Consider the following 15,921-nt stretch of genomic DNA (forward strand, 5'->3'; position numbering starts at 1 on the left):
GCTCGTGGCTAAGCGTTGGTCCCCAAGGCCTGGGGACAGCTGACATGCCACCCGGGCTGCTTGGGTTGCGGCCACCGTAGGCCTGGAGTAGTTCTTCCCCAACGCTCTTTCCGCCTCGGGTGGCCTGTGCTAAATGCATTTGCCATCCCACGTGGTACAAAGAATAAAAGGATTGTCTTAAAAAAGTGGTTTCTGAAGGTGGGGAAGGCAAGGCTGCCTGCTGTGTGTTTTTAACAATTGCCTCCCCAGAGGAGGCCTGAAAACCTCACCTTTCAAGATGTTTCAACTCCTATTAGGAAGCGACTTTAATCAAGTTGCTCTTCTGACCGCTGCTGCTGCTGCTGCTCCTGCGATTGCCAGACTGGTGATTATTTGTCTAACCGGAGTCTCCAGGGCTGGAACTGGACACCATTTCCCTCCCAGAGGAGGTGAAATTGTATAAGTTACATTCTCCCACCTGGCATCACCTTGCGGAGGGGGGCGGTTGTGCACACTGGAGTGTGAGCTTTCTGGAAAGAGCACATCCTGGTTTCAGAGCCATGTGCTTTTCCCACAAACCATGAGTGAGCATGTACTGTGTGCCTGGCACCATGTCTTGTTCTCGTCTTCTCTCGCTGTGGCCTGCCTCGCAATGTTCCGCACCCATCGGCTGTCTAGGGTTCCTGCAGACTGACCCAGGTCCCCTTAATTTTTCTCCTTGGATGCCACTGTGTTTAGGGAACTTGAATGGGCCACTGTGTTTGGATATCTTACGTCGGGGCTTTTCAACTTCAGCACTACTGACATTTTGGGCAAATTAAGTCATTATTGTGGGAGACTCTCCGATGCTCTGTGGGACGTTTAGCAGCATCCCAGGCTTCTACACTGGATGCCGGTAGCACCACACACACTCCAGTTGTGACAGCCAAATACGTCCGCAGACTTTACATTTACCAAGATACCCTTATGTCCCTTGTCTTTGTGTACGTAGTTATACGTAAGGATTTTGTTGCTCTCCTTTTATAGCTAAAGTAATTGAGGGCCAGGAAGGGAAGACTTGCCTATCAGTGAGTCTGGGAAAGAGCTAAAGTTATAATTTAAGCCTCCTGTCATCCCAACCCAGCGTCCTTCTTATGGATCCATTTAATGGTGTGCTGGTAAATGTTTAATAACTGATTCTCCAGGAAAAACAAACCTGATTAGGCGTGGTTGCCAATTTCATGGTTCAAGTATTCATTCCCATCATGGCTGGTTTCTTCTCGAAAGACATCCCTGAACCAGAAGTTGGGAGAAGACAGATATAATTGGCTCTGGTTGGCTGGTGCCTTCTGGCTTTAGGATGCCACTGGGCCCTTGCTCTCTTTTGGACCATGTGCTTCCACCCCATTCCCACTTCCACATCAATAGATATACTGGGAGATGCCATGGGGAAGCAGTAGCCTGGTGAAGCCTTCGATCACCTCTTTGGATAAGTACAGAACAGTTAGAGTAAAATTTTCTCCCTCTCCTGATAAATCAACATTTGGTTTCACAATCTTTTCACCTAAGGGGCTGCAGGAGCAAGACAGCTGTGGTCTTAGAGCAGAAACCTCATGGAGCTCATCAGTAGGAGCACCTGGATAGAATCAAGTCCTGAGCAAGGTCTAAGGGCTGTTGGTCAGCATCAGTCATACTGAGTGCAAGGTACCCAGAGGCACAAGGTAGTGATGACCACAGGGTTATTGGACTTAACCATTACGGAAGGTGGAAGTAGGATCTTAGCTGGAGTTTTAGGCCAGATATGAACTTTGACTTCCATAAGCCTCAGTTTCCACACCTGTGAAAGGAGAACTAGCTTATGCCTGGAGCCTCAGGGGTGTGCTCACCCACTCAGTTGCCTGAAGGATTGGCTGGTTGTTATAGTAGTATAAGCTCATCAGGCCTAAGGACTTGGCTTTTTCACTTTGGCCATGGGTCAGTGCTGTATCTCCTTCTCTTTGGTCCAGCCTTAGACCCGGGGGGGGGGGGGGGGGGAGCTGCACTGTGGGAAGAACCCTCAGCTGGTTATCAAAAGACCTGGGTTCTTGTCCCAACTCTGGTACCACCTCATTACATAACCTTGGGAAGTAGTTCAGTGTGACTAGAATGTGGGTAGCCCCACGGGAAGGGTGGGAGCATGATGTGGCATTTGGATTTTATCCTGAAGGCGGTGGGAAGTGCTTGAAGAGAAGACACGTCATCGGAAGTGTGCTTTAGAAAGTTCTCTCTGCAGAGCACAGGGCTGGAGTCCAGGCAGGATGAAGCCAGTTAGGGGGCGGTTCAACAGTCCAGTCAAAAAGTGATGAAGCAACCCACAAGCATGAAGGCTGAGTGGCATAGACAGAAAATGTTACAAGAGTTCAGAGAAAGGAGAGATCAGAAGAGTATCCGAGAAGACTTCCTGGAGGAGGTGAGGCCGCTGCTGATTTAGAAGGATGGAGATGTATGGAGGTATAAGTCTAAGGCTGCAGCACAGGGCAAGAAAACATGAAACTGCAGTAAATCACATTGGGCTTAAACTGAGAATTTATGCAAAGGACTTGTTGACGGAGCAACTTGAATGCTAGGCTTCGGAAAGTGGATTCTGTTCGAAGGGGGTGGGCCTCACAGGGAAAGTGCATTTTCTTGTGGTCAGCTTCCAAGGAGCTTGGATTGCAGGCATTCTCCTGTCTGTTGGTGTCACTTGCTGTTTTGCCTCGGTGAGATATGGGGTGCCTGGGACCCTGATGAGGGGGTGCACCCACTGCGGGGGAAGGCACAGTCCCTCTGAGTCCTGAGGATGAACGCCACGCTGAATGCTGACATATGACTCCTGATTCGCCTTGCAGCAGGGGCCCAGGAAGGGAGCAGCTGTGCTGTTGTATGAGTGCAGTCCCCGGTATTTGTCTGCCTAGGCCAGGGTGACCACTGTCCCCCGAGATAAGCCGCCTCCCAGCTGTCACAGGTATGTCCTCAATCATTCCTCCCGGTGTTGACTCTGAGTCTCTACCCCTGCTAAGGAGGATGGAAATGCCCCGTTTTCTCACGTGCCAGTTTCGAGAAAATGTGTCTGTCCCTGTCCACAAAGCGAAGGAAGGCCAGCGAGCCTTGCAGCACCCGAGGTAAATGAGATTTGGGCTTCTGGTGAAATGTCAGGAAGCTGAGTTTGCTGGGAAGTGGCACGAGCTAGGGAACATAAGCTCTGAGGCTCATGTGAGTAAACAGGCTCAGAAGGGAAATGATACCCCACGTCACCCTGTCTCCCATTGGTAGGACAAGGACAGAAAGCAGACACCTTCTAGACCTCGGCGTATCCCTGTTGGGTTTGGATCTGGCCATTCTACAGGAGGGGATCCATTTGCATGGCATTCTAGGAGAGGCCTGCCTGGTGAGAAGCTCACTTTCACGAATGGCAGTGCATATCCTAGGTTAGGCTCTTAGTCCATTGATGGGATCCATTGATGGGCTTTCCCGAGTTCCAAGGACCTCTTCATTATGCAGGTGGCGGTGAATGACTTGCCCAGTGCCTTTGAGATTTGGGGTCAAAGCAGAGACTGGAGCCCAGTCCACCAGCTTCTCAACCCTCTGGTCCCATGGCATAGGTGCCGTCTCTATTAAAACACCCAACATAAGCTGCCTAAAAAGTGCCCCCTGTTGTAGGCCAGGGGCTGGTGGGAAGCTCACAAGTGGTTTGTGACACTCGGATGACGTTGGCCGTGGGAGACTCGTGTGGCTTTGGGAGCATGAGTGCTGCAGATGTTGGCACAGGATGCTAGAGCACGCCACAGTCTTGGACAGCAAATGACTCCAGCCAGATTGGCTTTCACACTGGGCTCAGTGCAATCTGGCCATGGCACCATTTCTTAGTTTCCTCCTCCTGGGCAGCCCTGGCCTTGAACTTCATAGCAGTCATTTGAGATGAGAGTCACTACTCTCATCGTGTAGGTCAGCTTTGCCCACTGATTTAGGAGCAGTTATATTTGCTAAAGTTCACATAGGGGCCAAGTGCAGCATTGGTCACTTTTAATGTTGGGCAACCCTAACAACCCTGAAATGGATGGGGTGGGGGTGCGGTAAGGTGCAAAGAAGTTCTAGTTCACAACTGATGGACTCAAGACCCTGGGCTCTTGCCACAGCTCCATCCTCCCACTAACACTTACAAAAGCGTTTGATGTACTAGCTCGCTGTCAGAATCCCGGGAAGCGCCAGTGCGGGTAAAGCCCTTCACAGCTTGACACCTGTCTCTTTTCCTACCGTCTCCGCTCCCTCTTCCATTCTTCCCCAGCCACACTGAGCCTTCAAGGAAGCCAAAGTTTACAAATCCAGCCATCAGTACTCGCCACTTGTGCGGGACCTTGGGCTAGTTCACAATAGCTATAACTACCCTATAAAGATAAGTAAGACGTGCCCCTCCTCTTAACCAACTCCCTGTCCAGTGGCAGAAAGAAAACATGAACATAAAGTCCCTTTGATACTTCAGAAGAGGAAGCTCATTTGATCTTCAAAGTGGCCCAGAGAGGCTGCTGGTGTATATTGCTGCGAGATCTGCATTTAATAGACTTTCCATCTGAAGATCAGAGATAAGAAGTGACTAAGCAAAGGTCACACAGCCCAGCCACGGCCAAGTTGGGAGCAGACCTAGGTTTCCTTGACCTCTGTAAAGCGTTCCTGCTACATCAAGGCATCCTCCCGGCTTGTGTTCCTGGTGACGGCCGGGCACGGCCTCTACAGGCTGGAATGTTTGTCTCCGTCTTACTGCTCCCTGCCTGTGGAGACAAGGCAGCTGTCAGCTGCTGATGCCTCAGACCTGCTATGTTGTGCCTCTTTCCCTCCGGAAAGGCAACAATCCTATGGGTGCAGCCCAGGAAAGGAGGAGGGGAGATGAACGTTCCCCTGTTGTCTGGGATTTATTTTTTATTTTTATTTTTTAAGGTTTTTATTTATTGATTCGCGAGAGACACAGAGGCAGAGGCAGAGACACAGGCAGAGGGAGAAGCAGGCTGCATGCGGGGACCCTGATGCAGGACTCGATCTCAGGACCCTGGGATCACGACCTGAGCCAAAGGCAGACGCCCATCCACTGAGCCACCCAGGTGCCCCTGTTGTGTGGGATTTAATTATACTGACGCTCAGGGTTGTCAGGGAGAAGACACTGGCTCCTTTCAGTTTCAAAACTGTGTCCCCACCCCCCCACCACCGCCCACCCCAGAGGAGGACCTCTGGTTGACCAACACTGTAAAATACCTTCTCAAAGAGGAGGGAGTCGCTGAGGGAGTGGATTTCAGAGAGTGAGATGGGAACTTCTTGAAAAACTGGGCAGAGTTTTCATTTTCTAATATTTTATTTCAATTCAATTTGCCAACCCATAGTGTAACACCCAGGGCTCATCCCACCCAGTGCCCTCCTTCTGGGGAGTCCAGCCAGTTAAGCTGTGTCCTCCCACCATCCACATGGGGGCACTTACCTTATGGCATTTTGGGTGTGGCAGAGATGTCACGCAGGTGTTAAGCCACGACCCCGGGACATGGAACAGATGTGAGCTCGGTAGTAGAGGCCTGGGCCCCTGTCCTGTTCTGCAACTGCCTGCCCCTGGCTTTGGCCTTCGTGCCTTATGTCAAGAAAACCAGCTGTGAGCTGTAGTGCGCAGTGTTAGACGTTGAACCTGGGCTCTGAGGTATGGCCTGCCCCTGCTCACCATCACCAGCCTCGGCTGCTCCCTCAGCCTCTTGGCATTGCTCTCCCGGTCATTATCTGCGTGATGAGGCTGGGGGGAGTCTGGCCATGTCCAGGAGGGCCATGCGATGTGCCACACGGCCCCTGGCACATAGGGGGTGCACGGCACAGAGCAGTGCCATGCATTTGTTCCCCCACCAACATCCGCTCATTGACCCCTGACCGTCTGGGATTGCCTGAGCCCAGACACTCTGGGCCATCACCATCTGGACTCTGGGCTGTTCCCAGGTTGGGTTCCCAGCACAAGAGGCTACATGCCAAAATGCAGGAAACCAGAATCAGTCTGGAGAACTGTGTCCAGTCCTGGCTTTTCCCACCTACCTACCTGCTTGGCGGCATTAGATGAGTCCCTCCCCTTCTCTAGAACTCAGGGATCCCCTAAATGGCATTAACAATCATATTGATCCTAGTAATGATAATACTGATGGCAGGAGTGGGTTTACTGGTGCTCCCCCCCAAAAGTTCATGCCCTAACCCCCACAACCTGTGAATGTGACCTGATTCAGAAAGAAGGCTCTCACTTATTCATCAAACAGCACCACATGCAGAAGCTCCTACAAGAAGCAGGTAACAGGTGTTGTTGTGCGAGCTACTGTAGGATGAGGCCTGCGGCTGGTGCCTCAAGAGCCCCTTCAGGTATGGGTAGACTTCCTGAGCCCAGTGAGCTTCTCTAGAACTGTCAGAAATCACTGGCCTCCGAACGCTGTGATGTTCCTTGATTAAACGAATGCCCGAAACAGCCTCTTCAGAGAACCCACTAAGGCCTGTTGTCTCTCATTAATGTTTCCCTTTACCTGCATTGATGTAGGAGTCTGATTCAAGACTCAGTGCCTCATTTTGAAAGAGCAGCAGGTTCTTTTTCCTCTTGGCCTGATTCCTAAGCAGGCAGATTCTTCGGGAAAGAGTGAAATTTAAAAGCAGGCCGCAAGCACTGCCTCCTTCCTCCTCGGGCCAGATCCCTGGCCAAAGGCTCCCGCTCGGCACCTCCCGGGGCAGGGTCAGTGCCTGCTGGCCATGGAGAAAGGCAGGCTTGTCCTAGCAATGCTGCCCCTGAGGAAGAGGCTCTTGCACCCTGTCCCTGGACCTCAGTTTCTCCAGTGAGTCTGGGTGGCTGCTCCCACACTGGTTGTCCATCCAGCTGCCTTAGGCTGCCCTGGAGAGGAGAGCCACTGAGCCCTCCCATTTGGGGGACTAGCTGGTTATCAGAACAGCTGCACATTCAGGTTCTGGGTGGGAGGGCACAAGGAACCCAACGGTCCTTTTAAAATAGATTGCTAAAACTCGTCACGCCTTGCTTCTTGAATCGTAGCATGACTGCTTTATAATTGGGTTACATCAGCCTGTTTTATATGTAAGGCCTACGAGCCCAGCAGATTGAGAAGGCATTCTGCTGAGCAAAGGAGAGTGAATGGTTGCAGAGGGGCATTTGCGTGGGTTAGAAAGCAGGGGGTCACCCAGGAGAGTCCAGCACAACTAGCCGTAAAAATAACCAGCCCCACGGGGCTCGGGAGTGTATTCGGGTGGACCATATGTCTTGTGTGCCTGGGACAGTCCTGCTTTATGTCTGTTGTCCCAGAGGCATCATTAATATCCCCCTTTTCACTCTCAGAAGGATCTGGGTTTGGCTGATAAATCACGTGGTCACCCTAATTGTACATCACCTTGTATGTGCACTTGGTATGGATAATATGTTTAAATAAAAACCTGTACCCGCATGCTTCGGCAGATCTAAAGCTGGTTGTGGGTTAGTGCCACTGTACCACGGTGGCTGAGGCACATCACCGTCTCATGGCACATGTGGCTTCGAGGTGAAATCATGAGTCATGTCAAATAGGTAGTGGTTTAGATTCTTTCTCATAGCTCGCTGGCTTTTTGACCTTGAGGAAATTACATAGCTTATCTCGACTGTAAATTGAGAATAATCGTACAGACCTCAACGGGTGGTGTCATTATGAAATAATGTACGTCAAGCATCTGGCTTATTTCTTGACACATAATGAGCTGCCAACATATGGCATTGCTGCTATTATTATTATTATTATTATTATTATTATTATTATCTCATGACCATTATTATTTTGGCTTTAGTCTCTCCATCTGTGACATGGTGAGGGATGATCCCTGTCCTGCCCTGCTCCCCAGGTCCTTGTGAGGCCAAAAACAAGTAGCATCCCCAGAACCTAGTGCCCCTGGGAGTGTGTGCACTGTTCGAGGGGAGGACTTGTGGCAGAGTCTCACTTGCCTTCCTGCCTGGTGGGTCCATCCCTCTGTGACATGGGAAACGGGTTCCCAAGATACCGTCATCCCTTCCACCCTCCCTCATGACTCTCCCATTCCTGGCCCTCCTCGGCCCTGCCTATTTCCTCCTCTCGTGAACAGAGCTGTATAAACACCAATAAACACCAAAGCCAGAATGCCATTTACTGGTGCTGGGTGACTGGGGGAATGGGGGGGCGGGGTGGAAGGGGATGCCACACAAGAGGGGGCAGGAGCCAGATTCCTGGTTGGGCTGTGAGTTCAATGTTCTCTGGGGACTTTTCTCCCTTCCTCTGCCTCTTTTTTTTTTTTTTTTTTTTAAGATTTTATTTATTTATTCATGAGACAGAGAGAGGCAGAGACACAGGCAGAGGGAGAAGCAGGCTCCTTGTCGGGAACCCGATGTGGAACTTGGTGCCTGGACCCAGGGATCACACCCTGAGCCAAAGGCAGATGCTCAACCACTGAGCCACCCAGGTGCCCCCTTCCTCTGCCTCTTGAACGAAGATGTTTTCTGTTCCCAGCATCCTTACCTTATTCCTTGCCTCTTTCCACTAATTTGCCTTTCTGCATGCCTCACCCTTTCTTTCTTTTCTTTCTTTCTTTTTTTTTTCTTGTTCTTTTATGTGATTGCTCTGAAAAGGATGATTACCTAGTGGTTGAGAGTGGGAACTCCACCCAGATTGCCTGAGCTGAAATCTCTCAGCTCTCCCTCCCACTCCAAAGCTGAGAACCTCTGAGGAGCACATCAGGCTCCTTATCTGTAAAAGGGGGCAAGAACCATGCCTCCCTCGTGTGGTTGCTGGGAGGTCTCAGGAGTCACTGAGCTTGACAAGGCCTGGTGCCCAGTAGGTACCTGCTGAATGGGAGCTATTTTTATCATGGAAAATCCTGCCTGTTTGGATTTCTTCCTGTCGACAAGTGCTCTTGCTGATGCAGGAAGGAGGCTGCAGGGAGGTCTCCTGACTCAGAGTCCAGGCTCTGCTGCTGGTTAGCTGGGACTCTAGGCAGCACACTCCCACCGAGGGCTTTAGTGTCCCCACTTGCTCAGCCTGGGGCTGGGAATGGGTCTCACCCGTGCTTCTCACCGTCTCTCTGCCTTCTCTTTGGTTTGTCACTACCCTACCCTTCCACTTCTGGAGCCTTTCAAAAGTGGAAGACACACAGCTGTTCTGAGCTCTCCGTGCCTCCATTGAATGGGGCAGAGACACATGACAGAGAAAATGTCACAGGTCGCTAGACCAGAGGTCAGGAGATGCCTGTTGGAGTCCCAGTTCTGTGGTGTGACCCTGGATAAGTCATTTCATGTCTCTTGATTTCAGCTTTCCCATTTTCTTTCTTTCTTTTTTTTTTTTTTAAGATTTTATTTATTTATTCATGAGAGACACAGAGAGAGAAGCAGGGACATAGGCAGAGGAAGGAGCAGGCTCCCTTCGGGGAGTCCTATGTGGGATTCGATCCCAGGACCCCGGGATCACAATCTGAGCCAAAGCCGACACTAAACCACTGAGCCAGCCAGGTGCCCATTTTCAAAATGGGGGTAATCACCCCTCTAAAAAGTGACCCAAAATGAGATATTGGAAAGTGTTCTGTTGGCTGCCGGGTGTGCAGAAGTGAAGACTCCTGATGGTCTCAGATGGAGCAGAGGGACTGTGGCCACAGCTCCAGCCACGGTCCGTGCTGCCTGTGGGGACCCGAGATGGGAGTTGTAAGTGTCCTTCCTTGCCTGACCTCTGTTCTTTCTGAGGGACATCTGGCCCGTGGGTGACTCAGACAGGAAACTACCAGCCATCACTTCAAAAAGCTTGGACTCCTCTCAAAGATATGCTTACTTTGTGTTGTTCTGTGTTTGTTTGGATGGTGGGGGAGTAATTTACAGAATCAAGGACAGATCCTCAGTGCGAGCCACTCCCTGGGAGGACCTCTGTGACCCTGGAGGGACTCTAAAAGGAGGTGGAGTGTGCTTAGGGCCAGAAACGATAAGTTTCTTAAATGCTGGTCCGTGGACCAGATCCAGGATGGTGTCATCAAAACTCTCCAGAAGCTTTGACCACTGCTCTGGGGAGGGAATTGTGTGTTTCGTTAGAGACTGGGCTGGCCTGTCAGAGGGCTTCACCTTACCTGCCCTGGTCCCCATCAGGAGGCTGGAACATGTTAACGATACTAGCACTGAGGCACGATGAGTTTCTGATTACGGTTAGCTCTCTGTGTAGTTGTGGGTGTTCAACTTAACCAGGTGACTGAGTCCTTCATCCTGACTTTTTTGAGAGCATCTCTAAATAAGCAGAGGGGACAACATGAGTAGGAGAACATTCTGGAAGTACCAGAGAGTCACAGTCTTGCAAAGACTCAGCATTCTACTGGCCTACCCCTCTTGGCCTGGCGGTGGAAGAAGGCGGGGGTCTTGCCGGGCCTCAGTGGGAGAATCACGTCCCTATCATATACACTGACCATGGATTATAATTTTGAGGATGTTTGGGAGAAAAAGCAGTGGGTTTGGGATAGTGCCCCCAATACCTGATTATTTCAACATCTTCTCTCTCGTTTCCAGGTCCTTCTGTGGCACATCTGGCAAGAGGTAAGAGATTTGATATTACCCCAGGATCCTTCATCGGAAATTCACCTTCTTGACTATCTAGACCCAAACTTATAGGAAACAGCCCCTGTGTCAGGGCACCCTTTCTTCAGGCTGTGCCCTGGGATGGGAATTTACAAACACAACCCTAAATCCATCGGAAACAAACCTCTTTCCCCCCTCTGCCTCCGCGACCTGGTTTCCCAAAACGCAGGGCCAGCCCCATAAACGTGGGCTCAGAATTCACTTTCTCATGGGGCCAAGGACTTTTGAGAGTTGCTGTGTTTTCCATATCATTTCCTTCCTTCCTCCTCCCCCCCCCCTTCACTTCCTGTTTTTTCTTCCTCTTTCTCCACCCGCCAGCCGGGCTCTCCAGCCATGTCCCTTGTTGTCTGAGAACAGGGACAAAGCCCAGAGCGTAGATAATCATGATTTCCTGATGGGCCCTCTCTCTCTCTCCACTGGGAGCCAGGGCCAGGCTCAGCTTCTCTGGGGCACTGGAACCTCTGCTGGGAGCACAGCAGGAAGCATGGCCTTTGGAGCACGCTGTCTGAAAGAGAATCTATCAAGAATAATCCTTCATGTCCTTAAGAGAATTCATAGTTTCCAAAGAACTTTCTCCTGCATTCAAGCGAAAACACTGGAAAAATAAGACAACCGCTAGTGTTTTGGCCAAATAACTAAAGTCTGGTTTAGATGGACAAAACACCAGTGTGGCAGTTAGATGGGAGTTTATTTCTGGTTCTGCACTTTATTCTCTTTATGACTCTGCAGATCATGCTAGTTCTTTGAAACTCGGTTCCCTAAACATTTGGAAAAATGGAGTTAAGGGTACCTCATGGGGAGTTTTTGAGGACAGATCAGGAAAATGTATCTGTAAGACTCAGATGATGTGCCTGGCAGATCTGATTTGCTTAATAAATGTGAGATCCCCTTTTCGGTTTTGGTTTTCTGTGCAGAGGAGTGACTGTTCAAATATACAGTAGCCAGAAAAATCACATAATAAATGATACCCCTGGGAGGAGGATCCATATCTGTTACTGTGTTTTCCGGAGACAGAGAGAGAGAAAGAGAGAGACAGAGACAGAGAGAAAAGACAGAGACAGAGAGACCTACTGGCTGGGCACAAATCACTGAAAAACAAAGCCCACCCACTACCGTGCTCATGGGGCCCCCTATTCTATAATGATATTCTTTCTGATGAGAAATAGAACAGTCCCAACCACATGCCTGAGATAGACTGTTTCACTAATTTAGCTCCCAGGGTCAAAACTACAAGAACAGCAATCTGGAAAAAAATCTCTCCTCCTTTTTTGAAAAATTGTATTTAAAAAAAAAAAAAAACAACAAAAAACAAAACAGACTTCCCATTCAGGGTCAGTGACCACTTGTTTGAGAAGTCAGCCTGACCATGAAACTGCTTTTTAAAAAATTCCAAAGGCCAGAGAGTCAGAGACATATTCCAATGTTATTTCTCCAAGTTGCTGAATCCTTGAATGAGGCTGTTTGCTGCTGAGGCTCAGTTTCCCCAACTACAAAACAAAAGCATTACACAAGGTTATCAGGTTATTGCACCAATTTCTTAGAGCCCTGGTAATGTGTAATTCTGGTATTCTCTGTGTTTTCCTTAAAAAATGTGTTATTTCTAGAAGAGAACAGGAAATGGCCTCTCAAAGTAACATGACTTGCATTCCCTTTTAGCAGATTATCACTCACACAAGGACAGCGAAAGGACAGGACTCTAGCGGGGGCACAGCCCTGATTTGGGAGCCAGACACACCTCGGCCAGCTTGCTCAGCTGTTTTGTCCCATCAGCCTGGATTGGTGAACCCGAATCACCAGAGAGAGCTCCAGGTAAGAAACAACTGACTTGGGTTATAGCAGACGGCACAGTGATAATCATCGTTTTTGGTGGCGAGAATGTGTGATCTGCGCGCTTATAGGATACATGAAAGTATTGAGGGTGATCATTTTGCCAGATTTGTCATCTTTGATTAGAAGTCGTGCTTCTTAACACCACATACGCATAAAAGGGGAAACAAAAACCTTAAAGAAACCAAGGATATAGTTTTGAAGTGGTTAAAGGTCTCTGGGTTTCTACAACTGTATTCTGAGTGGGAACTGTTGTTACCCTGGGTCTGGTGAGTATTTAGGCAGGAAATAGAGTAGCTTAGAACTACAGGCAGGGACGCCTGGGTGGCTCAGTGGCTGAGCATCTGCCTTCAGCTCAGGGCCTGATCCCAGGGTCCTGAGATCGAATCCCACATCGGGCTCCCCTCAGGGAACCTCCTTCTCCTTCTGCCTATGTCTCTGCCTCTCTCTGTGTCTCTCATGAATAAATAAATAAGATCTTTTTAAAAAAAAAAAGAAAGGAACTACAGGCAGGGGAAAACAGATTAGGGCTGGAGTTCTAGGTTACTGTCCCTTGCAGAATTCATTTGAGATGAAGCACAATCCGACTTTCTTTCTACCCATCCTGGTCATGCAAACTTAGGCGAGCACACATCCTTCAGTAGCAAACCCGGGATGGAATTTCGGTCTCCTGCCACAGGTCTGGCTTGTCTCGCACTTGCTATAACATTTTTTGAGGCATTTTCAATTTGTGCACAACGCTGCTCCAGCTGCAGGTGGCCAGGCCTTACTGTCAACACATGGATTCTTTGTTGTTACTATCTCCCTCCTCTGGCACCTCCTCCCAATCCTTTATGGACACTTTTCTTCTCATCTGCAAAGACTGGGCCACACCTACCTGAACTCCTTCATTGAACTCAGACCTGACAGGAGCTGACACCCTCACCAGATGGCTAAAGATCTACCGAGGGGCTCAGCGCATTGGGTGCTGGCATTCTAGTGCATCCCCTTAAGTTGCCCCAGGGCACCCACTTAGGATCAGGAGTCACAAAGGAGATGCCGGTACCTGAGATGGTCATGCACGTGTTCATCTTTCTCCAGTTGCTGGGGTTCCCTTCTGCTGTCTTTTGTCCTAAAGCTCTTCTTCTGCATCTAGATATCTTGAGTTTCCTTGAAGACTCTAAGGAGAAGCATTTCATACAGCTGAGCATAGCGCAGAAGGTAAGACCAGGAGAATTCTAAGATGGTTCCAGTCTAAGTACCTAGGATCATTTTATCCTAGACTTGTTCCTTATACCACATTCTCATTCTTTGGGGGAACAGGATTATCTTGTGGTCTGTTCCTTTCTTTTCTCTTGTGGTTTCTTTTCCTAGGGTGGCCACGAGCATAATTCAGAGGAAGGAGAGGAGCTTTTGGCATTAGACTTGATTTCAAATCTCACTTCTATTTATTAGTTCAGTGATTTTGCTGAGATCATTTTAAATTCCTAAGGTTCTGTTTCCCCATCTGTAAGATGGGGATAATATGCCCTTATGTTGTATACTTGTGATCAGGATGAAAGGAGATAATTTAAATGTATTAACAGAGTTTCTTCCTCAAAAAAATGTTAGCTCCTTTCCTCCCCAATCTTATTTAGAGCTACTTAAATATAGCTTTGACTCCCCCATCAGGTTCTCTTAGAACCTTGTGCCTTGTGTGTCTCTTGGCTTTGAGGCACTCATTCAGCCAGCCAGCCATTCAGCCAACAGATGTTTATGAAGCATGTACTACGTGGCAGGTGCCATTCTTGATGTTAGGGATACAGCACAGAATAAAACGAAGTTTCTGTCCTCGTGGGGCTTGCGTTCTCATGGGACTGTTGGATCATCAACAAGGAAACATGCGTACATTGTATCAGGCAGTGTTAAACACTGTGAAAAAAAAAGTAAAGCAGGAAAACATAAATAAATGAAGTCAAGCCAGAGAAAGGGGAAGTGGAGAAAGTAGCCACTGCTGTTTTACACAGGGTCCAAGGGAAGACCTCTCGGATTAGGCGTTACTGTAGTACAACCTAAACAAAGTGAGGGAGTGAGGCTCAAAGGAACAAAGCCCTGAGGTGGGAATGTGCTTGGGCATTAAGCAGCAGAGAGCAGCCAGTAGGATTGGAGCAGAAGGAGCAAGGGGACAGCAGAAGGATGTGAAAGCAGAGAGAAGCCGTCAGATCCTGTAGGGCTTCGTAAACCACTGTAAGGACTTGGGCTTTTATGTCCTGACTGCCCTTCCAGAGATTCTTCTACCTTTCCTCCCTCTTCCCCAGAACATCTAAAAGGCCCCATCCCTAAATCATCACTACGTAGAAAAAGGGATGGATGCTTTTGCCCAATAGAGTATGAGCCACCCATTCAAAAACTTGTGTCGGGCATTAGGTACCAAGTCTCTGGAGATGAATAAGACAATGCCCTGTCCTGAGAGCCCATGGTCAGCACTAGTTCAAACTGCTTGAGCAAGTTGCATTGATAAATTAGGTTGAAGCGAGGAGTAGTTCTAATTTGGTCATTGTCGAACCAGTTTGCCAGAGTGATCATTTTCCCTTGGACCCTCTCACAGGTCACTCCCCCCAGTTCTCTTGGAATGCACTCACATATTCATGTATTACCAAGTCTTGCCTCCAGGGTAGAGGGGGGGATCCGTTCATTCCGCAAATACTTGGGTGCCTATCCTATGTCAGTGTCACTGTAGACACTGGGTACAGATGATGACTAGATTCGCTCCCTGCCCTTGAAGAGTCTATGGTTTTCCAGGGATACCTGCTAATGACCTGGCAACACACACTGATCTGTGCTGGAGTGAGAGTGAGTGTGAGGGAGCCCGAGGAGAGGCTCCTGACCCAGACAGAGGGGGCAGGATGGGGCAGCTCCCGGGGCATGTCATGTCCACTCAGTCCTCCAGGTGAGGCGCAGTCAGGCAGGTGAATAGCAGGGAGGGTAGGCAACATCAGAGAAGGGGATAGAATTAGAAGGTCAGAGTTTCCTCAGATGTAAAGTAGGTTCATACAGACAAATGGAATGAGTCCTCTGGCGTGGGTAAATATGTGGTCCCTTCTGTCTCCCAGTGCTCTAGTGAGTGTTAAATGTTGACTGTTCTGTGCACGGCCTTGCTACACAAATTGCTGAGAAACGGTTAGAACATGAGCCTTGTTTCTGTTTGGAGAGAGTGGCTGGCAAAAGCCTGCACTATTCTGGTAGGAATGATGGAATTTAGGTCTTGATACTTTTTCTTCTGGTCAGAAAGCAAATGGGTAATATCCATCTCTTAACCCTCTCCTAGTTGAATAGGACAATAAGAATGTTCTCTATGGAAAGTACACATTCACTGGCCAGACAAGACCCGAGTCCCTACACATGCCAGACTCTGTGCTGGGTCTGGAAACCATCAAGATGGATCAAGTCTGTGCATTCCTCCAAGGAGGGCATGTTTCTGACAATGACAAAAGGGGCCAGCAGTCACAGACACAGATAGTAGTCAGGAGCCTCTTGCACGAACAAAGTGC

General features: G+C 49.1%; 1 protein-coding gene across 12 annotated transcripts in view; it reads left to right on the plus strand.

Moving 5' to 3' along the window:
- The window catches only part of CYRIA (CYFIP related Rac1 interactor A), a 103,452-nt gene that overhangs the window by 31,132 nt on the left and 56,399 nt on the right, over positions 1-15,921 (plus strand). For 6 of the 12 annotated variants that reach the window (XM_072767669.1, XM_072767674.1, XM_072767671.1 and 3 more), the window contains 2 exons: positions 10,517-10,543; positions 12,242-12,394. The gene's annotated coding sequence lies outside the window, so the exon portion shown is untranslated. The remainder of the gene's footprint in view (positions 1-10,516; positions 10,544-12,241; positions 12,395-15,921) is intronic. The other 6 variants (XM_072767670.1, XM_072767676.1, XM_072767673.1 and 3 more) reach the window with 1 other exon arrangement.

The sequence above is a fragment of the Vulpes vulpes genome, chromosome 8 (assembly GCF_048418805.1).
Source record: "Vulpes vulpes isolate BD-2025 chromosome 8, VulVul3, whole genome shotgun sequence".
NCBI lineage: Eukaryota > Metazoa > Chordata > Mammalia > Carnivora > Canidae > Vulpes > Vulpes vulpes.